Raw genomic sequence first — 24,213 nt, forward strand, 5'->3', positions numbered from 1 at the left:
TTGGAATCAATTGTTTAGACAAGGCGCAATGAGTAGCTCCTGTATCAACCAGAAACAGATCAGTAGAGCCCAAAACATGTGCTGTAACATAGGGAACCCTCTGATCTACTGGAACTTCAACTGATTCCTTACCCCATCCTAGGCAATCCTGTGCATAAGCAGAATCTTGGAAATCAGCTGCACATAGTTAGACATCTGGTATTGGTTCCGTCTATCAAAAGTGTTACACCCATCCTGCCTTCGTACAATAGCATCAAACCTAGCATGATCATTCGTGCTTCTTCTAGGCCCTGAATATCCTGAGCGATTTCTCATTTGTCCCTGACCACGTGAACACTGCTGAACACGTAGTGCTGGACAGTCGGCAGCCCAATGCCCAAATTTCTTACAGTACGCACACTGATCAACAGACAAATTCGAACGAGTGTAAGAAGAACCATAAGATCCATGTCCACCTCTATCACTACCTCTAAAAGGCGGACCATAAGCTTGAGCCAACATAACCTTCGTCTTTAATTCTTTAATCTTTTTATCCTCGCTACCTTTTGCTTCTAATTCCTGACGTTCATAATACTGTGCCATAGTCAAAAGAGAAACCGGAGTAGAGGTAGTCCACGAACTTTCACTAGCTTTTAGATGACTAGCTATTCCTGGTAACAGATTTGCGACATATTTATCGACAAACCAATGTCTGCCCGTATTATCTGGCAATAACTGTCCGCTAAAATCATGAAATGCTTCTTCAAAGCGTGTAAAGAAATCAGAGACCGATTCATCAGCCTTTTGCTTACAAGACGCTAAAACAGTCCAATCTATCTTTTTAGGGGGAATAATCATTTTTAACTTAACTAATATGGTTGCGGGAAGATCTATAATCAACTGATACGGCTTTTCCGCAGGTTCCCTATCCCTGTTTTCTGTTCTAAATCTTTCCATTACGCCCCAAAAACTACACGATCATCAACTTTACAAACAGTTCTCCACATATCTGGCGGTAATATCAATCCGAAAAATAAATCAATGTCAGCCAAAGTCATAAAACAAGAACTAATTGCTCCCTCATCTTCCTCATACAAGGCGGCTGGATTTTTCCGCGGGTCAGGTAATGCTGTTTTAAGTGCCTTTACATCTGCCTTATTCCAAGGAGTATACACCCAATTATAAATACAATAACCCTTAGCATCAACAGAAGTTTTATCATCACTTGTACCCGATCCTTTAAGAGGAACATACAAAGGCGCGGCCTCCCGCATTGGTTTTGCGTGAACTATCATAGTCTTATCTGTTCCGAAGATGGAAGCTTGCACCCCGCCGGTCTGAGATGTCCATGCAACTACGTCCACGGCCCTTTTCTCCTCTCGCAAACGGACTGCTGCAACACATAATTTCACTAAACGCCTGATTGCATCAGCCACCTGGGAGAAAACAAAACGACCATCACGCATTTGCTTACGATCAGCTGCTACATCATCGGGCTCTAACTCATCAGAATATTTCCGAAATAGTTCAATAACTTCTGTGCCAAATGCCTCAATAAATTATAGCGGCTCCTTTTCCGTCCACCCTTTCATGTTGTCTAAAAGTTCAGAAGCAGAGACAACGCTGCAAAACTTTTTACGAGCAGTAGATCTAAGCTCAGACGCACGGTCAGCAGGCAACATAGAGCGACTGTCTCGTATCTTCTGTTGCTCCGAACAGGAGACCTCAGCTAACTCATGAGGGGCAGAAGGAACGACATACAGAGGTGGAGGGCGATCTAGTAACAAAAAATCATTGTGTGGTTTATGAAGGATAGGATAGAGAGGTTGCCGAACAGTGTATTGGCCAGTTACCTGCAATTTACGTTCTTTCTCTTCTATCTCCTTTAAATCGTTTCTTTCTTTCTTTCTCATTTCCAATGCTTTCACATATACATTCTTCCGCTGCTCTTTCTCAAGCAAGGCTTGCTCGTGCCTCATTCGTACATGCACTTCCTTCTCCCACATTCGTACACAGTCAAACATATCTTGCCTAGACCTTTGATTACACATACATTGTTCCACATACTCAATTTTTCGCAAATCAAATGACCCATGCATTGGCCAACGTAACTCAGGATCCTCACAAGTGTATTTATGTTAGGGTTTGTGCACAGCAAAGAGCATGTCCCCTCTCACTGCACTAGTGAGTTCTGTAATAGCTCCCTTTTAAAATTACTATTGAAAGCCTTTCTTGTTATCTCACCTTCCCCCCCCCCCCCAGGCTTCTGTGTATGTTGTTTAATCTGCTGTTTTGTTTACACATTGGGCCTTGCTTTTACCAAGGCTTCTTTAAAACACTCCTCTCTAGGCCATGTGTTAATTTAACTCATTTGCATAATAACTGAAACTCTGCACACCTTTCAAGAACATGTGCAGCATGTGAGGACCACACCCAGCTCTTCAAACCACACCCAGCTCTGCACACCTTTCAAGAACATGTGCAGCATGTGAGGACCACACCCAGCCCTGTCTATAAAAGGCAGCCCTCGAGCCTTGCCCAGTGCTTGTGCTCGTCTACCTGCTTACCTGAGGACAGATCCCTCGGCGCTGGCACTCCTGCTCTCTACAGACTTTCATTGGCTTCAATGGGCGCAGCTGCTGGCTCTTCCTTCTTCCGGTTTCCGGTTCCTCCTTGCCTCAGCCTCTCTTCTACAAGCAACCTGCAAAAGAGAAAGAAGACAAGGTTAGACTGATCAGTATCTCTTGCCAGCAACAAGTAAGTGCAAAACTTTTATTACCTGAAAGAACTTTGACAACAATTTCTGGATTCGTGTATAGACAATTTGAAACAAGATACCTTCCACGAACATTGTGATTCAAACTCTTTGTTACAACAATACTTTGCGGAACTTTGTGAAGCAAACATTTTTTTATGGAACTTTTAAGAATCGAACCGTGGAAACCATTAACAGCAAGGCAAACAGTAAATCAAGGACTTGCACAAATTACATGCTGTATTTTAACGTAAAAGTACAGTATTTGTTTTATAAAAGATTCTGGAAATATGGGAAAAGTGAGTCTGCTATTGGCAATTTAGGCTTTAGTTATATTAAGATGAATGTTTGATATTGATAATTCTGATAACGGTATTTGTTTAATGTTTTAGAAGCTTTAGAGTAATAGAAAGCACATCCCAGAGCAGTAACACATTCCAAACCTGGAAACTAGAGACCAGGATCCAAGAGGTACTTTTAGAAGAAAATTTCTAATAAATAAAGGGATAGTCAGGAACCCAGTTAGGAATAGGATGTACTTATCTGTTCTTTGTTTATGTTTCATTAGGCACCAGTTTCTACCGAAGTCAGAGAGGGCCACAGATTTGTGCAGCACTTCAACAGTGGAAACGCAGTTGTCTCTTTATTTTATTTTATCCACTTCCCCCCTTCCCTTGAGCTTCTGTTCTTAGTGCACTGTTTTAAAAACTAGTGTGCTGGAACAAGCAGTTTCAGGGTGGGGTCGGATTGTCTTCAACCTCCATCAGAACTGAACAAGGACTCAGGTGAGCTGGACTTTGACAGAAGCACAAGCCTCAAATAAAAAACAAAAAATCAGTTCTGGTGGACGATGAATATCGGGGAAGAAATAGAGGGCATTGACGTCACGGATATGGCGCAGGCCCTAAATGAGGACTTGGCTCATAATGAATCAGTGTCTGGCATCTTGCAACATATGCAAGAGGAAATAGAGAGAATAAAGATGGAGAATACCTCTTTAAAACAGGATTTAAGCAGGTATAAATTTAGGGTATCTCAGTGGAACACAGCTTTTACGCCTTTGTTTAAAACCTCCTCAGAGACAGGGGCGCCATCAAAACATACAACTTTGCCTCCCCCAGTTGAGGTCACTGTTAATGTTCCTAATGCTGTGCCCTTAGCAGCACCTGAACGTTTTCATGAAGATAGTAACAAATTCCATGTTTTTATCAATCAATGTCAATTACACTTCGTTTGTAAGCCACAACAGTTCCCTACTGATGCTAAGAAAGTGGCATTCGTCTTGTCTTATTTGGGTGGCACAGCAGCCAATTGGTCAATTCCTTTCGTGGAGAGAGATGATCCCATCCTCCATAATTGGAATCAATTTAAACGTACCATGACCAGCCTTTTTGCAAAACACACTTTCAAGCAGGCAAGTGATAATGAGCTTTTAAATCTTAAACAAGGTAACAAGGATTTATTGACCTATCTCACTAGTTTTAATTGTTTACTCACCGAGACACACTGGCCAGAAGAAAAGCGTGTCTCCCTTTTCTATAAAGGTTTGAGAGACGAGTTAAAAGACGCGCTGGCTCATATCGTTGATTTGCCAGAAGACTATTCGGACTTTGTAGATTTAGGTGTGAAATTAGAACATAGACTAGGAGAAAGAAAGGGAGATAAATACAAACTGGAATCACGGTTAACTTGTATTAGACACGAGAAGAAAGACCCAGATAATAAACTCCCTGAACCTGAGCCTGTGCAAATAGGGACACTCAGAGGTTCACTCACATCAGAGGAAAAAGAAAGAAGGAGAAAACTTCAATTATGTTTATATTGTGGAAGGGCAGGTCACTTTGCCAGAGAATGTTCAGTAAAGCCTAAAAATCCACGAAAGGGTGCTGTTTCCTCCACCTCCTCAACTGAATCGGGAAACGATTAAGCTCGACAAGGGGAGAGGTTACTTGTTCGAGAAAACATCTTAATCAAACCTCTAATGCTGCAGCCTTCATGGTACCGCACATACCTAGACATTTCATAATTCACGTCGTTTTAATTGTTACTACCCAAGTGAGGCATTCTCTCCCTGTCCTACTGGACTCAGACGCGACAGGAAATTTTGTGGATAATAAGTTAGCTGAAAACTTAGGACTTCCTATGTGCCTAAAGCCTTGTCCAGAAGCAGTATGTGCAGTGGATGGGTCAGAATTGACCTCTGGATTAATCACAAAACAAACAAGTCCACTTGTTATGGTCTGTCAGAACGGGCACACAGAGGTGATTAGCTTTGATCTGATAGATACTCCTAATTTTGGTTTGATTCTCGGGGTACCCTGGTTAACAACTCATAACCCAAAAATTGATTGGGTGAATAGAAATGTTACTTTGGATTCCTCTTTCTGTAGAACCAATTGCTATCAAGAAGCAGGTACAGAACAGAGCACAGTATTACACTGTGCTAGTGTTATACAAGATGAACCAAGTCTCCCTCCTGAATATTCTGACTTTAAAGACGTCTTTGATCCAGTAAAGGCTAGTGTGCTGCCCCCACATAGGTCTTATGACTGTCGTATAGATCTTATCCCAGGGGCCCCTTTACCTAATAACAGAGTATACTGTATGCTTTGACTGACGAAGAAACCAAATACTTAAGAACCTACCTAGATGACCTACTACAGTCTGGGTTCATCCGTCATTCCACATCTCCGGTGTCATCTCCACTCTTTTTTATCCCGAAGCCGGATAAATCCCTGCGCGCGTGTATCGATTATAGAGGACTAAATAAGGCTACAATAAAGAATAAATATCCTCTTCCTCTAATACCTGTGTTGTTGGATCAGTTAAGACATTCTACTGTATACACTAAACTAGATCTGCGGGGAGCTTACCACCTGGTCCGAGTAAAAGAGGGGGATGAGTGGAAGACAGCTTTCAAGACAAAGTTTGGTTTATTTGAGTACACAGTAATGCCCTTTGGGTTATGTAATGCCCCTGCGGCCTTTCAGTTCTTTATAAATGAGGTCCTACACGAATTCCTGGACGTTTGTGTCATAGTATACATAGACGACATCCTCATTTACTCTAAGAACTCAGAAGAACATACCCAACATGTTCGTGCAGTATTATCAAAGTTAAAAGAAAATCATCTTTTTGCTAAGTTAGAAAAGTGTACTTTTAATGTCAGCAAGGTGGACTTTTTAGGATACTGCCTGTCACCTCAAGGAATAACTATGGATGTAAAGAAAATCAGTGCTATTGCTGATTGGCCAGAACCATCCTCTGTAAAAGATATTCAGAAATTTCTGGGTTTCGCCAATTTTTATAGGAGGTTTATTGCACATTTCGCAGACATTGCGGCCCCAATAACTACCTTGTTGCGGAAAGGGCAACAATTTCTTTGGACTGATGAGGCGGCACACGCCTTTCAACTCCTAAAACAAAAGTTCACTTCAGCCCCAATTCTGAAACATCCTGATCCTGACTTGCCTTTTTTTGTTGAAGCGGATGCTTCACAAGTAGCTTTAGGAGGAGTTCTCTCTCAACGAGATGCAGTAGATGGCCAGTTACATCCTATAGCCTTCTATTCCAAAAAGTTATTACCAGCTGAACAAAATTACACTGTGGCTGAAAGGGAACTACTAGCTATCAAAGTAGCCTTTTCAGAATGGAGGCACCATTTAATGGGAGCCAAGTACCCAGTTACAATCTTTTCTGACCATAGGAACCTACAGTTTCTTGGATCACTTAAAGCACTAACACCACGTCAGATGCGCTGGTTAATTTGTTTTTAGCACATTTGACTTTGTAATAACCTATAGACCAGGTGCACAACAAATTCAATCTGATGTGTTATCTAGATACGGACATACTTCAGACATGAAACAAGATAAAATAGGAGAACCCATTATTCCTCCCCAAAAGTTTTTGGCACCAGTACAACAGAAGGATTTCATCACAGATCTATATAATGCACACATGCAAATAGCACCTCAGGATTGGTTAAAAGATTCCCATAACACAATACAACGAGGTTTATTGTATCACGACAACATGCTGTTAGTGCCCACCTCTGAATTACAAACACAGGTGATAATTTGGCATCACGCCTCACCGTTGGCAGGTCATCCTGGTTGGGTAAAAACCCTGGAAAATGTGCAAAAACACTTTTGGTGGGACACTATAAGAAAGGACATTAAGCAATTTGTCACTACCTGTCCAATTTGTGCAAGACATAAATCTTCTCATAAGGCCCCTGACGGTTTGTTAATACCAATGCCAACACCCAAGCAACCTTGGCACACTGTGAGCGTGGACTTTATTGTAGGTTTACCACCTGTAAAATCTTTCACAACAGTGTTGGTTATAGTGGATTTTTTATCTAAAATGGCACATTTTGTACCATTATGGAAATTACCCACGGCGGCAGAATTTGCCGATATTTTTATAGGGGAAATTGTGCGTTTACATGGTTTGCCAAGCAAAGCGGTGTCAGACCGAGGGAGCCAGTTCAACTCTAAATTTTGGAAAAAATTATTTAAAAAACTGAAAATAGATGTGGCATTATCCACTGCTTTCCACCCAGAGACAGATGGACAGACTGAACGACTGAACCAAACCTTACTTCAAACGCTACGTTGTTTATTGGCTGATTATTCTAGTGAATGGTTGGAAGCTCTCCCTGTAGCGGAGTTTGTTTATAATAATACTGAGCATTCAGCTCTACTTTGCTCACCATTCTATTTCTTGCAGGGGTATCATCCAAGAGCTATACCCATTTTGTTAGAAGATTCTCTGTTACCTACAGTAACGGATAGACTAACAAGGTTAGGTGACATACAAGACAAAGCCAGGAAACATTTATTAAAGTACAAGGAAAGCATGAAAAGACAAGCAGACAAACACAGATCTGAGGCCCCAATGTATAAAATCGGTGACAAGGTATGGCTCTCCACAAAGAACCTAAACATAGAGGGATCCCGAAAGCTGCAACCACGTTTCATTGGACCCTTTAGTATAACTGCCATAGTAAACCCGGTAACAGTAAAATTAGATTTACCAAAAGAATATCCAGTACATACTACATTCCATGTGTCCTTGCTTAAGCCGTACAATCCAAAAACCCGACCTGAACCACCACCTCCACCCATACCAATTAAGGGAAATCTAGAATATGAAGTAAAAAGCATAAAAGACTCAAAAAGAATTAGGGGACGTCTGTTTTATTTAGTAGAATAGAAAGGATATGATGAATCTGAGAATTCATGGGAACCAGCATCATATGTACATGCCCCACAGCTGATTAGACGGTTTTATTTAAAAAATCCAGGAAAACCCCGTCCTGTAGGAGGGCCTTTGAGGGGGGCAACTGTTATGGTTTGTGCACAGCAAAGAGCATGTCCCCTCTCACTGCACTAGTGAGTTCTGTAATAGCTCCCTTTTAAAATTACTATTGAAAGCCTTTCTTGTTATCTCACCTTCCCCCCCCCAGGCTTCTGTGTATGTTGTTTAATGTGCTGTTTTGTTTACAAATTGGGCCTTGCTTTTACCAAGGCTTCTTTAAAACACTCCTCTCTAGGCCATGTGTTAATTTAACTCATTTGCATAATAACTGAAACTCTGCACACCTTTCAAGAACATGTGCAGCATGTGAGGACCACACCCAGCTCTTCAAACCACACCCAGCTCTGCACACCTTTCAAGAACATGTGCAGCATGTGAGGACCACACCCAGCCCTGTCTATAAAAGGCAGCCCTCGAGCCTCGCCCAGTGCTTGTGCTCGTCTACCTCCCGCTTACCTGAGGACAGATCCCTCGGCGCTGGCACTCCTGCTCTCTACAGACTTTCATTGGCTTCAATGGGCGCAGCTGCTGGCTCTTCCTTCTTCCGGTTTCCGGTTCCTCCTTGCCTCAGACTCTCTTCTACAAGCAACCTACAAAAGAGAAAGAAGACAAGGTTAGACTGATCAGTATCTCTTGCCAGCAGCAAGTAAGTGCAAAACCTTTATTACCTGAAAGAACTTTGACAACAATTTCTGGATTCGTGTATAGACAATTTGAAACAAGATACCTTCCACGAACATTGTGATTCAAACTCTTTGTTACAACAATACTTTGCAGAACTTTGTGAAGCAAACATTTTTTTATGGAACTTTTAAGAATCGAACCGTGGAAACCATTAACAGCAAGGCAAACAGTAAATCAAGGACTTGCACAAATTACATGCTGTATTTTGACGTAAAAGTACAGTATTTGTTTTATAAAAGATTCTGGAAATATGGGAAAAGTGAGTCTGCTATTGGCAATTTAGGCTTTAGTTATATTAAGATGAATGTTTGATATTGATAATTCTGATAACAGTATTTGTTTAATGTTTTAGAAGCTTTAGAGTAATAGAAAGCACATCCCAGAGCAGTAACACATTCCAAACCTGGAAACTAGAGACCAGGATCCAAGAGGTACTTTTAGAAGAAAATTTCTAATAAATAAAGGGATAGTCAGGAACCCAGTTAGGAATAGGATGTACTTATCTGTTCTTTGTTTATGTTTCATTAGGCACCAGTTTCTACCGAAGTCAGAGAGGGCCACAGATTTGTGCAGCACTTCAACAGTGGAAACGCAGTTGTCTCTTTATTTTATTTTATCCACTTCCCCCCTTCCCTTGAGCTTCTGTTCTTAGTGCACTGTTTTAAAAACTAGTGTGCTGGAACAAGCAGTTTCAGGGTGGGGTCGGATTGTCTTCAACCTCCATCAGAACTGAACAAGGACTCAGGTGAGCTGGGCTTTGACAATTTATTCCATAATGTGCTGTACATTATAGAAGAAAGACCATGTTTAACATACATATCTCTATTGGGTGTCCCCTCTGGGGGTGCCGGTTGCGATTCTTCCAGTCTCAAATTGGTACCATTACAAAAGCAACACATCCTACGAAGTGTGCTAAAAACAGGCATGCCAAAAATAGTGCAGAATATGCAGTATTATAATCAAAGTGGCACTCAAGGTACTTCTAGTACGATGTGCTGTTCAAATCAAAATTAAATTGGAGAAAATTCTCCTCATTACCTGCCTATATAAATTGCAATTTATATATCAATTCAAAGGACACCAATTGACAAGTCACCCAAAACACGAGAGCCACAGTAAGTGGTGCTAAACTTCATTACCAAACAAAGGCATCAAAACCCACAGCAAGTGCCGTAAAATAGCTCTTACCAATCACAGGGCATCCAGGTTCCACTGCCGAGTTCTAAAATCGACCAAATGGTCACTGCACGACGAATGAACAAAAAGGATCTCAGACGAGGACTGGCGCCACCTGGATGGTCAAATCAGAAAGAAAGGAAAAACGCTGTGGTTGCTAAGACTCGGTCTCCACAGGCATTGATCTTCCGCAGCAAGATCCCAATCCTTCGTCGCGACCAATCCATGGGGTGTCCGAGTTGCCGATGAGTCCCTGTTCGGGCGCCAATTTGTCGAAGTAAGCCTCAGCAAGGCCTACTAGTGCAAGGGGTTCGCCCTTCTTTGCACAAAGTCCTCAGACCATATAGGAAGAAGTTGGCACAGAAACTGAAATAAGAGACAAAGGGGGTCATTCCAACCCTGGCGGTCATCGACCGCCAGGGTGGATGACCACGGAAGCACCGCCAACAGGCTGGCGGTGCTTCCCTGCCCATTCTGACCGCGGCGGTAAAGCCGCGGTCAGAAAAGGGGATCCGGCGGTTTCCCGACGGATTTCCCCTGTCTGGGCTGAATCTCCATGGCGGCGCTGCAAGCAGCGCGGCCATGGAGATTCTGACCCCCTTCCCGCCACCCTGTTTCTGGCAGTTTTTACCGCCAGGAACAGGATGGCGGGAACGGGTGTCGTGGGGCCCCTGGGGGCCCCTGCACTGCCCATGCCACTGGCATGGGTAGTGCAGGGGCCCCCTAACAGGACCCCAGCATGATTTTCACTGTCTGCTTAGCAGACAGTGAAAATCGCGACGAGTGCAACTGCACCCGTCGCACCCCTGCAACACCGCCGGCTCCATTCGGAGCCGGCTTCTGGGTTGCAGGGCCTTTCCCGCTGGGCCGGCGGGCGCTCCCTTGGCGGGCGCCCGCCGGCCCAGCGGGAAAGCCAGAATGGCCTCCGCGGTCTTTTGACCGCGGAGCGGCCAATTGGCGGTTTCCGCTTGGCGAGCAGCGCCCGCCGACCGCCAATATTGGAATGACCCCCAAAGTTTATGAAACCTCAAGAGGTGGTACTACAGTTCAAACAGCACCCTTCGGCAATGTTTGAAGTATCACACTGAACTAAGAGAGCATGGTCCTTTTATACCCACGCAGGGGCTAAAAAAGAAGGTGATACAATTATAGAAGCAAGACTTATATACATATAAGATCATATGGAAATGCACAGTCAACAGGTAGGAGGGGCTAACAGTTTTCAAGGACTAGTAGACACATTACTGTCTGTTACTAATTACTAACAGCTGCAGATCTTTCTGGGCATGTGCGAAAGTGGGAGATGCTAAATATAACTGGTCACTAGACAGATTTTCAAGAGTAGTTAACAGGAAGGTAGGACAGAGCACATGGCGAGAACATGGCGGCATGTGGCAGAGATAATGGCTGCCATGAATACAAATGGATTCTGTGAAATGTTCACAATAGTTGCTAAATACAAGATGTCTTCTGCTAATGCTTAATCTAATCGCTACTAAATCACAACATACCCAAAGCACACAAACAGATCCTCAGGCATCCACCTCAACAGACAAAGGTAGCACACACAAACACAAGCACCACAAGACACACCATTGGCATGCACACAAACAACATCCACCTGCAGACACAGCAACAGTCACTACCCTCCCTGACACGCCCACCAACCCCAGCATCACACACACATCATGTGTACTCACAGACACAATCACAACAGTCACAGAAATAGCCGCCACACCCATCCTACCCACAGACACCAGCCTAGCAGAACCACAGACATCCTCCACAAACACCACACCCACAGACACCACAACTACTGACACACCAACATCCAACACATCCACCAAACCTGCAGTCCCCAACAGACAACCACCCACCCTCCATGTCTTCCCCCAGCACCTCCACCCCCCCAAGCCACAGACACCCACCACACACAAGCACACCTCCCACGAGCACACAGCCAAGACATCCACAACTACACATCAGGCAACCACTCCCTCAACCTCCAAATCCCAACACCCTTCTGATGACCGTCCCCGTGTGTCCAAAAAACCTTTCCTTTGTGAGCTAAATCTTACCCCTGTTTTCCCCTGTACTACATCCTAAAGGTCTGCATCCATCCCCATGGCCATCCCTTCCACCACCATGGCCTCCCCCCTCTGCAAAGATCCATACCCCCCCCAAGAAGAAGGCCGCCCCATCCACAAATTAACCCCTTGCTCCCAAGCCCAAACTCAAAACCCCCTTCAAATCTGATCCCCCAACCCCGGATAATCCCTGAGGTGCCTTCCTGCCCCCTTGATTCCCCTTACTGTTGAGGTTACATGGCAGTCAGGAGTCAAGTAAGGGCACAACACTGTACCATGATCTCTTCTATAATTGGACTGGCCAATGGCCTTTGTACATGATTCATGCCATATTTGTTGTTGGTAATGAAGCCAAGGCGTTAACTTTCTTGGCTATACCTTTGTACTGCAATTCCTTTCCTAGATTGATATTGCTCCTGAGTGACTTTGGTTGTGTGCGTCCAGTTCTGGGTGTTTGTGCCTGCTTGCTGCTCCATATGCTGCCTGCAGTATGTGAGTTTGTATGCAGTGTTGTTGTCCCCAAATGTAAGGTTATATGTTGTGTGTTGTGTCTGTGTGTATATATGCAATGTTGGTTTCATGGCATTGTGCACTGTCTGGTATGGCAAGTATTTATTTTTGTGTTGTGCAATGTGTGCATGTTTGGCTATTGTATACATGTGATGTGTGTATTCTTGAGTTTTGTTAGTGCAGGAATGGAGTGTGTTAGGTTGTGCTAGCTATGTTTGCATTAGACTGTGCATGTGTCCATTTAGGTTTGTGTCCTTTGCTAATTTGTGTAGAGGTATGTCCCATGGTGTTGGAGTTGTATGTGCCTTGTGGCTTGCCCTTCCTCATTGTGTGGCTGTGCATGACATTAGGTTTTGGTATTATTCGTCCTTGAGATCCATGTGGGGCCATTTCCTGTGTGCATGTTGTTTGAGGGGCCTGTTCAACTTGACGTGTCCCAGTGCAGCCTCCTTCCATGTATGCCCCTTATGATCACATCCCACCTGCACAGGTATTGTTGGTATGGTGCTTTTTGTCTATTTTATCTATTTGTCTTTCTTTCTATTGTGTATCCCATTGTGATTCCATTGTGGTGTGATGTGTGTGTCCATTGTAGGGCTGTTTCATGGTGGTGTTGTTTGTGTTGCACACCACATCGATAGGTATGTGTGTTGTATGTGTGCACACTCCCTGGACAGTGTAGAATGTGAGCGTGTGAGCTGTGATTGTATATGTGCTCTAGGTGTGTTGTTGCTTTGTGTGACAATGTTGTGTAGCCTTCAATGTCCTTGTGCCTGAGCTCTGTGGCCATGTGTATTTGTGTGGTGTTGCCATGCAGTGTGAGTGTGCTGGGCAAAGTGTGCATATTGTCAGTGTTTGTGTGTCCGTGTTGCTATGTGTCAGTGAGTGTGTATTGTTTGAAATGTGTTGCTGCTGTCTGTGGTGCTCCCTGAATTAACGATACAGGTAGGTGTTTGTACTTAAGGTTGCTGTCATCCACGGCAGCACTGATTTTGTTGTCTGTTGGCGAGTATGAGCAGCTGCATGACATTTTTGAAGGGCTCCATGACAGCTCCGGACATGTGTAGCTGCCTGCAAGTGAGTGTCTTTCTTTACACTGTCTGTTTCCACCTTCTGATATAAGATGGTTGGACCGCCACGGTCACTTTGGTGGTGTGCAACCTCGTAATGGGTCTGGCAGAAACAATGTCTCTGCCGGCCTGTTTATGCTTCCTGGTGACCATGGCGGTCTGTGCTGCGTGGCGGTGGCGGCAGACTGCTGTTAGCCATCTGTGGGTACGACTGCCAAACTCATAATACGGCGGTCCACTCTGCCAGATCATTCACGTTCAGACCGCCGCTGCCAACATAACGGTCATGTAACCGCCAAACTAGTAATGAGGCCCTTTGTGTATTTGCAGTAGCAATAGTTGACAGAGGTAGTTTTATAACATGTGTGAGTAATGGATCCTATAGAGTACTATCATTTTAACCACTGCTATAGGACCTAGCTATGTCAAGACTCCCATGAGCCAGAACTGTAGGCCCTTATGGAGTGTTGAAGAAGAGGTCATAGCTAGTTCACCCCCATACCTAGGTATTCTATATTATGCCTCACCCACTGAAAGGGGAAATGTGTTGCCAAACCTTTTATCTAATCCTGGTAACAAGCCAAGCTCAACTCTAGGGATTTTTATATACTTAGTTTAAACCAACATACTTGCCTGTAATCTTCCAGAACCTCCAACAGGTCGGGAACATAATTCATTGGGTCCATATCACCATCAGGATGTAATCTGCATACCTGAGTCATAAATATCCTGACCGGTGTCCATGCCCTTAATTTCCATATTGTGCTGGATCTTTTATGCAAACAGCTCTACTGTGAGAGCAAAGAGATGGGGCAACAATTGGCATCCTTGTCTCGTCCTCTGCCTGATCTTCTGCACTCAAAGTGACTGCATTGACACTGACCAGTGCAAGTGCATTCCTATAGATGCACACAACCTAGCCTTGAATCTAGCCCCTTATCCAGATATATATAGTGAGCAGTTCATGAAGCCCCAGTTGACTCCTTCAGACGCCTTCTTCATTTATAAGGAGTGCAGGAAGGCACTTTTCAGTGTTCTGTGGCAATTGCCAATTATGTGCATGATTTAAATTAGTATTTTCCCCATAGATTCACTCTGGTATGAAGCCTGTCTGATCTGAATTCACTAGGAAAAGACGGTGCAGCCTAGCAAACAGAACCTTTGTTAAAATCTTGGCATCAGTGTGTAACGGGGATATAGATGAATAGGTGTTGCAGTTGGGTGAGAACCATTTGGGTTTTGCAATAACAGTTAATTTGGCTTCCTTCCATTAGTCAAAAGTGCATTAAACAGCTTTGTCACAGCTAAAATGAGTACTGTCCAGTAGGCATTGTAAAATATTGGGGAGAGGGAAACGGTTGGGTCGCCGGGGTTTCCCATTGTGCAGTTATGATATGCATGCAATAATCTATTGCATCCTATCTGGCCATCCTGGTCCAGTCTATCTGACTCATCTTCTGTGAGGGTCTGTACTTTAAGCTTATCCAGATTTTGCTCAATTACTGCATCACTTGGATCCTGTGCAATGAACAGGTCGCCATAATATGCACTGAAGCATCAGCTATGCTCTCAACTATGCAACATGCCTTTCCTGTGTATCCACTAAATAGAAGTATCAAACCTTGAGTAGTTATGTTTCACAATTTGAAGGTCAAGAGTTTTCCTGCTTTGTTTTCTCTGCTCTAGAACTTTTGTTTAGTTTTGAATAGAGCATACTGTGCCCGGTTGGTATCTAAAGTGCAGATATGTGCCCTTGCTGCCGTAATTTTCCTCCTGATCTTTCAAGACTTTGATCTCTTGTGAATGCCCTCAAGTTCCAGCAATTGTGCTTTCATTTGCATTGGATTCTCTCTTCTGTCTACAGTAATAGGCACTGACGCAGTAATAAGGTCCCCGCAATAGACTGCCATCAACGAGTCCCACAGAGACTTCTATAAGGAAGACATTCTGGCCCACGTTTGGTGCACCAAGGTTGGTTCAGTAAGCATGACACTTCTCTGATTATGATTTCTATTAATTGTCTTCCTTGAGAATCTGCTGTTAGGGTGATCATTTTGCTGTTGCAATTTCACCCTATGAGTAGGGCTAATTCTTCTTTCTTACCCTGCCTGCCAGAGAACGATTGGTGAAGGATGTAGATAAGGCTTCTCCAACCAGTAGCTTGGGCTACACTGTTTTGTCTACATTTTGACCTGGGTCTATTTATTTTACCGGGCACCGTCTCTCACCTTTGCCACCATATTCTTTCTCTAACCTTTGTGTTTCAACCCAGGACCACATCTGCGGAAAACTCACTTCTTATGGTGGTCTTCTTGTGTTTGGGACTGCACTGCTCTCTCCATCAAATTCCCGATTGTGCTGGGAATTTGCCTCCTACCGTTCACCACATCCAGTTTTTTTTTAACTAACTTTAACTTTAAACGCTTCCTCAAACTGCTGGTTGGAGACAATGGTCAATCTGGACCATGAATAAAACATAATCTGCACCTAAATCTCCTTTAATCTTAAAATATCCTTAATTACTTTCTATGTTTGCAACACAGTTTCTTTATGAATTTCTCGTATAGTTCTTCCCTTCTTGGCACTCTTGCCACATTTTGCATGGTGCTCTTTCTTCCAGTAGTTTTGGTGTACATTTTTCAAATCAGAAGCAATGTGCTCATAATTACCATATCTGAAACAAAAGCCATTACTGGATTTGTGGTGAACCCCAACGGCTATATAATTCTCTTTGTTAGCGACTAGGTGTAATGGTGTTTCATCACCATCTTTCTTTATTCCTTCTACCTATACCAGTGTATAGCTCATCCTTTTTGGCCACAATTTACACTGTATGCAATGATGGGTCAACTTTCAACTATAACTGTTTAAACACCTTTCAATGCATTGCAGCATAAATTGTTCGCTTATTCTTTAATTCATCTGCTCTCTACATTTACATTATAGTCCCAACACGTTATGCATAATTCGACTGCTTCTCCTTGTTTTATATCAGAATTATTCATTTCAAGATGGTAATTCCGTTTGGTAAAACATAGTCATCTAACCAGCTCTTTGATGCATGTCTTAAACTCATTCAGATCTCTAACTTTCTCACCCATCATTTTTGACAAGTTCACAGATTTCTTGTTTTGTGCACCTAAACAATGCATTTGTAAAGATGTCTTTCGTTCGACTCATCTATTCAAAGAAGGAAAAATGATTTTATAAGTAACAGAGAAGCTTTATAATCACCATATCTTTACTTTAGATTGGTTCCTCCAACATTTCTATACTTTTAGCCCTTTCTTTCTATTCTTCTTATAGCCTAGCACATAACTCAGTGTTTTTCTCTCTCATAGAAGTGTATACAGCAGTTCTCACTGGCTTCACATTCCCCGAGGTTCCCAAAATAGAGGTGTTTATGTATCACGTGATAGGTTTATGCCGCGCAGTGTGAACACCGCCTCTCCTGGTTTTCCTCCTCTAGCTTTATTTTGGGAACAGAGTAGTTTCAATCCTGTTGCATCTTCACTGTTGAAGGGCGATGCTGCTGGAACCCAGAGGCAGAAGCTTCCTTTGCGGACATTTTCTCGTTGTTGTTTCTCCACAGTTGGAACTTGGTTCTGCTGAAATGTAAACATGACACAGTTGCAATGCAAAGGCCTTTTATCTCTGTCTTCGCTTATGTCACTGCTCTTTGTTCAAGAATGTGCGCTGAAAGACACGGGTCTGCAACCAATCGCTGTTGCCTGTAAGACTAACCATCACAATATAAACGTGTACTTGTGCGTTTCTCTTCTCCACCTACAAACAAGGGTGACCACCCGTCCGTAAATTTCACGGACTGACCGTAATTTCGCCCTGCCGTCCGTTGTCCGTGATGAAAGGCTTAAGGACGGCATTTATCAGTAATTTTAGCCTTCCACGAAAAGGACAAAGGAGGCAAGGCGAAATTGGACAGATTCCTTTCCCCATCTGGATTGAAAGGCAGGGAGTCTCCTGTGTTCCAAAGGAGGGAGGGGCAGACAGATAAGAAACAGACCTTCTTGCCAGGGTGTCTCCTTCCCTAAAGAAATGCAAATGTAAGCAACTGGTAAATCTGAAAATGCAAAGGGGCTTGAAAACCTGCATTGACTTTAAACATGACCAAGATATCTTCTCTTAGAGAGGTACTGTAATGGTGTTCCAAGGTGAGCTGTGGAGTATGTGGTTTTAATGGAGTGTTATAAAAAATTTACTTACTAGGTATAAACTATATATTATTCAAATCTGTATTTGAGAAGCACTTTTTTTATTTAACCGAAATGTATTTGCGCATTTTGTAGCAGCCTATATTATGATATAATTGTATTTATTTAGCGCTTAAAACTCCTGACAAGGTGTCAAATTCATGTTTAAAATAAAGACACATTCACAGTTCTTTCAGGGACCTTGTACCTCATAGTACTAACAAACATTGGCAAAGCCAAAAGGCCTCGTCCAAGCAAGAGTCATTGGCTTTGCCAATGTGTTTTAGCCATGTTATACACCAGAGTGGCTGCTGTTCAGCATGGCTAAAAGTTAGTGGCATAGTGGTGTGGAGTGGAGTAGAGTAGCATAGGAGCAGTGGCGTAGAGCCCAGTGGTGCAGAGTACAGTGCTGTTGGGATACAGTGCAGTTGTTTAGAGTGCATTGGCGTAGAGTGCAGTGGTTTAGAGTGCAGTGGCATGGAGTGGCGTGGGACAGAGTAGAGTGGCATAGAGTGCAGTGGAGTAGAGTGGAGTAGAGTGGCATACAATAGAGTAGCAGAGAGTGCAGTAGTGTAGAGTGGTGCAGTGGCATAGAGTGCAGAGTAGACTCGCATGGCCGAGAGTGCAGTGGCATAGTGTAGAGTGGTGCAGTGCAGAGTAGAGTATAGTGCTATAGAGTGCAGTCGCGTAGAGTGGAGTGATGCCGAGTAGAGTAGCATAGAGTGCAGTGGCATAGAGTGAGGTGGCGTAGAATGCAGTAGTACAGAGTAGATTGGTGTACAGTACAGAGGTGGAGAGTGCAATCTTGCAAAGTAGAGTGCCAGTGCAGTGATGTGGACTGGAGTAGAGTGGCACAGAGAGCAGTGGCGTAGAGTAGATGGGAGTGGGGTACAGTGAGTTGTTTAGAGTGCATTGGCGACGAGTACAGTGACATAGAGTGGCATGGGGTAGAGTAGCATAGAGTGCAGTGGAGTAGAGTGGCATACAATAGAGTGGCAGAGAGTGTAGTAATGCAGAGTGGTGCTATGTCATAGAGTGCAGAGTAGACTCATGTGGCACAGGCTGCAGTGGCGTAGAGTGGTGCAGAGTGGAGTATTGTAGAGTTGTGCAGTGCAGAGTACAGTATAGTGCCTAGAGAGCAGTGATGCACAGTGTAGTGACATAGATTGCAGTGGCATAGAATGCAGTAGTACAGAGTATTTTTTTTTTAAATATATTTTTATTAACATTTTGTTGTTATACAGTTACATGCTTGTTCATATTGCATTTCCACATTTGTTGCACATTTCGTTTTTATACTATATTTTGCTTTTTACTCATTGTTTATTACTTTTATTGTTATTAATCTTTTTGTTCCTTATTTGGTAAATTGTGCTCATTTACTTGTTAAAGCGTATTTCCTTTTTCCATTTCACTGTTCAATACAATTAACAATCAATCAATAAACTTAAACCCCTTCTTTCTTGTAACTTGGAAGGGTGGTGGAGGGGTTAAAGGTGGGAGGACAAGGGTAGTGGGGGAGTGGGGGAGGGAAGAGGGAAGGAAGGGAGAACACAAAGTTAAGGGTATACAACTCCAAGTGACACTAATGTTGGTCTAATTGGAGGTAGGGAAAGGAAGAAGGGGGAAAAAGTCCCTGAGAGGTCAACTTTACGCCTTTGTGTGAATGGCTTTTATAGTTGTTAGCGTTTAAGGTACGATAGCGTATCAATTTTTGGGCAGGAGAAAAGGTCAACCCAGGGCGCACCGGCGCGCAGTGGGGGCGGCAGGTCCCTCACACTTCTTGCTACTTCTGTTGGTGAAGTGGGGGTCAGAGGGCTAATTGTCTTCGCATCCTTACTCTTGGTGTGATCTATTTGTGATTTGGGCCTGTATTGGGTGTCTGTTTATGTATTTTCACCATTTGGTTCTATCCTCGGTGTGGGTTGGACTTCACTTGTTTCTCCGACTGGGTTTGCCAGCCTCTTATTTATACTATCCCAATTCGTCATTAAATCCTCCCACCCCGGGGCAATAGGAACCTGACGGATATTCTTGGCTTCTTCTGCTTTTAGGACCTGTAGTTCAGCTCTAGACCATGTTGAGATATCCCTTTTCCAGTCAGACAGTATAGGGTGATCTGGGGCCTTCCAGCCCCGGTAGTACAGAGTAGAGTGGTGCAGAGTGCAGTATTGCAGAGTACAGTGTCAGTGCAGTGGTGTAAAGTGGTACAGAGAACAGTGGCATAGATTAGAGTGGTGCAGAGTAAAGGGAAGTAGCATACAGTGCAGTTGTTTAGAGTGCACTGGTGTAGAGTGCAGTGGCATAGAGTGGCATGGGGCAGAGTAGAGTGGCATGGAGTGCAGTGGAATAGAGTGTATTGTGCAAAATGTAGTAGTACAGATTAGAGTGGTGTAGCCTATATTGGCGGTCAGAGTAGTGTTGCAGAGTAGAGTGTTGGCGTGCAGTGGTGTAGAGTGCATTGAACTAGAGTGCAGTGGTCAGTGAGGCATAGAGTGCAGTGGCGTAGAATAGATTGTTTCAGAGTAGAGTGCAGTTGCATAGAGTGGAGAGGTGCAGGGTAGAGTGCAGTGGCATAGAATGCAGTGACACAGAGTGCAGTGGCATAAAGTAGATTGTTTCACAGTAGACTGAAGTGGCGTAGAGTGGAGAAGTGAAGGGTGGAGTGCAGTGGCATAGAATGGAGTGGCACAGAGTGCAGTGGCATAAAGTAGACTCTTTCACAGTGTAGTGGAGTGAAGTGGCTTAGGGCCAGATGCAGGAAACTATTTGGGAGTCGCAAATGGCAAAAAATGCCGTTTGCGAGTCGCAAATTCCAGTTTCCAATGCAGAAATGCATTTTGCGAGTCAGGACCGACTCGCAAAATGCATTTCAGAATCGCAAATAGGAAGGGGTGTTCCCTTCCTATTTGCGATTCGGAGTGGTATGCAATACAATTTGCGACCGCAGTAACCCACTCGCAAATTGGAAGGGGTCCCAATGGGACCCCTTCCCCTTTGTGAATGGACCACAAAATATTTTTTCAGGGTAGGTAGTGGTCCAAGGGACCACTACCTGCCCTGAAAAAATACAGAAACTAAAGTTTTTTTTTTTTTTTTTTTTAAGTGCAGCTCGTTTTCCTTTAAGGAAAACGGGCTACACATAAAAAAAAAATAAAACTGCTTTATTTAAAAGCAGTCACGAACATGGAGGTCTGCTGACTACAGCAGGCCTCCATGTTTGCGAGTGCCCATAGTCGGTATGGGGCCGCAATTTGCGACCCACCTCATTAATATTAATGAGTTGGGTCTTTGCGACCCCATACCGACTCGCAGACGGTGTCTGAGACACCGTTCTGCATTGGAAATTGCGACTTGCAATTTGCGAGTCGCTCCGACTCGCAAATTGCAAGTCGCAATTTCCAAGTTTGCTACATCTGGCCCTTAGAATGGAGAGGTGCAGGGTAGAATGGAGTTGCATAGAGTGGCATAGAGTGTGATGGCATAGAGTAAAGTGGTGTAGAATGCAGTGGCATAGAGTGCAGAGGTGAATGAATGAATGAATCTTTATTGCCTGATTAATTAAAATCATTACAACATATTAAAATAAAAGGTAAAGATATAAAATAAACAGCTAAAGGAAATACCCTTCCAATACCAAAACTGATGCCTAGTCAAAGCACCTCCTATAAATACTATGAGGTACTATAATGCCCAGAGGATTGCCCCAACCTAGGGACCCCAGATGTTAACCACAAGCTGTTACACAGGTAAATACCCATAATGCAGCCTTCTGCGACAGTCAACCATTTGTTCGCCTGGTGACCCAGACCCGTTACCAATATCCAAGACCTTTAGGTGACAGGGGGGGATGACTTGGGCAGCAGAAGCCATCTCGTCAGAGCCATTTCTTTGAGGGTCCCCGCCCTCCACAGGTACCCTTGCTAGTTTGGCTCCTTGCCTGGCATAAGGCTGAACACAGCTTATGAAAGAATTTTCCAAAACGGGCTAGTTCCATGGGGACTACTGCAGTAAAAATAAGGCTTAGGGCTTCTTTGAATGTTCTCACCCCATGTTTCAAGAACAGAGGTTTTAGCAGACGGCGCCATTCGGACGCCAGACTGGGGCAACAATAGACAAGGTGTTTTATAGATTCTGTGTGGTATTTACACAACAAGCATTCAAGCGTGTGCCATTGTGCAGTTATCCACTTCCATCGATATTCCCAGGCAGGTAAGGTTAGAAGGCACATCAGTAGGATGTTCTGGAACGCTTGATCTCCTAGCGGGGCTTTTAGGTAGGGCTGGCCTTTGGTAGTTGCATACGATTCATGCAGGCCATCAGCTCCATGGATGTCCCTAACTGTTAAGATGTCTTTGGCTCTTGAAGCTTGCATACTAAGCACTTTCATTTTTTTCTTCAAAACAGCTTTCCCGATAGCAGGGTCTGTGGAATAGGAAGGGGCCAGATTAAACTGTTCCTCAGCCTTTGATAGCTAGATGGCCCAATTGCTTGTTTTGTTTTTGAAAATTACATTCAAAGCCCCCCTAAGGCTACAATCCCCTGTCCTGCTGACACTTTGGTAAAAATGTATCATATCTATTTTGCACAACGAGTCCATGTATATTATATCTAATTCTAAACATATCCCTCCATGCCTTGTTGATCTAGGGATCTTAAGGATCCTTTTGTAGGCTCTTATCTGGGCATTCTCTAGAATGACTGTCAATTTGACCGGAAAAGCCAACTGGCCATAAGTAATTGAGGGTAATAATTTTGCTATTATCACCCTCCCTAAGGGTTCGAATGTGGGTGCCTTGAGCCGTAGAGTGAAGTGGCGTAGAGTGCAGAGGTGCAGGGTAAAGTGCAGTGGCATAGAATGCAGTGGCACAGAGTGTAGTGGCATAAAGTAGATTGTTTCACAGTGGAGTGAAGTGGCTTAGAGTGGAGAGGTGCAGGGTAGAATGGAGTTGCATAGAGTGGCATATAGTGTGATGGCACAGAGTAAAGTGTTGTAGAGTGCTGCGGCATAGAGTGCAGAGGTGCAGAGTAGATTAGAGTGACCTACAGTTATTGATGTAGAGTGCAGGGGCATAGAGTTGAGTGTTACAGAATAAAGTGCACTAGCATAAAGTGTATAAGCTTAGAGTGCAGTGGTGTATAGTGCAGTGTAGCAGAGTGGCACAGAGTGGAGTTGTGCAGACTAGATTGGTGTTATTGGTAGATATAAAGTGCATTGGCATAGAGTAGGGTGGTACAGAGTAGAGAGTCATAGCATGAAGTAGCATAGAGTGCAGTGGCATAATGTGGAGTGGTTCAGAATGGAGAAGAGTGCACTGGAGGGCTTTAATTGGAGTGATACAGAGTAGGGTTCAGTGGTGTGGAGTGGTGCAAAGCAGAGTGGAGTGGAGTATGCATGGTGTGGTAACACACTGCCATTACAGACAACACATTTGTGATTGAAATGATTATTACATTTGCACAGATATACCGTTTTTCATTAAAAATATACAGTGCACAGACGATGATGTGTGGAAATTCCATCACCTAATGCCTTTGTTTTAATCATATTAATGTATTTGTTTCCAGCTCATTTCAGAATGAACAAAAATGTGCTTAATTTGTGCTCCTAATTCTGATATATTCTGAAGTTTATTTAAATGTTGTCATGTGACAGAAAAAACTCTTTCCTAACCCAGTATCCAGCAAGATTGGTGCATAAATCCTCTCACTTTAAAGTCAGAGAAAGAAAAGTAAACACTAAGGGCCAGGTGTATCAAAGGGTTTTACCCATTCTGTGTCGATGTAAAAATGCTTTAGTACATATGGCCCTAAGTTCCCACAGAAGAAGGAGCCTGACATTTGACTTTGTTCTTTTAATGCACAGCAAATGTGATGAGACAGGAACAAGATTTATAGGCCTATTTACAGAAAGGGAGCACTCAGAAGGATACTGTAAATAAGGTTTTGTCAAGGAAAGGGACAAACTCAAGCTGCATAGCCTAAAACAAATAAAGCCAGAAAATTGAAAGCAACAAAATGTGAGTTACAAAGCACAAGGCCAATGGCACGCAACGGGTGGAATATATTCACAGGGAAGCACTATGAATGTACCTAAATTGACAGCTGTGGGATACTTTGCGGGGAAAGTCCAGTGTGTTAATCCAGTCCATGTCTTGCAGAGGTTTAGCCACATCAATCACCCAGGTAGTATGACAAGAAGACCTGGAGTGGTTTCCATGCTGCAGGAAAGGTCTGTACACCCATTCTATCAGTTTGTCACCAGTTCCTATGGTGTAGAGCTTCTGGCACACCTCTTGTAGGGTTAGTGTTAGGTGGCAGGCATGAAATCGGGCATTTAATGATTATTTGAGGTTGTTGTAAATAAGGAGTTGACCGGGGTGAAGATGGTAGTCTGCCACAAGGGTTTGGAAATT

The sequence above is a fragment of the Pleurodeles waltl genome, chromosome 3_1 (genome assembly GCF_031143425.1).
Source record: "Pleurodeles waltl isolate 20211129_DDA chromosome 3_1, aPleWal1.hap1.20221129, whole genome shotgun sequence".
NCBI classification, from domain to species: Eukaryota; Metazoa; Chordata; class Amphibia; order Caudata; family Salamandridae; genus Pleurodeles; species Pleurodeles waltl.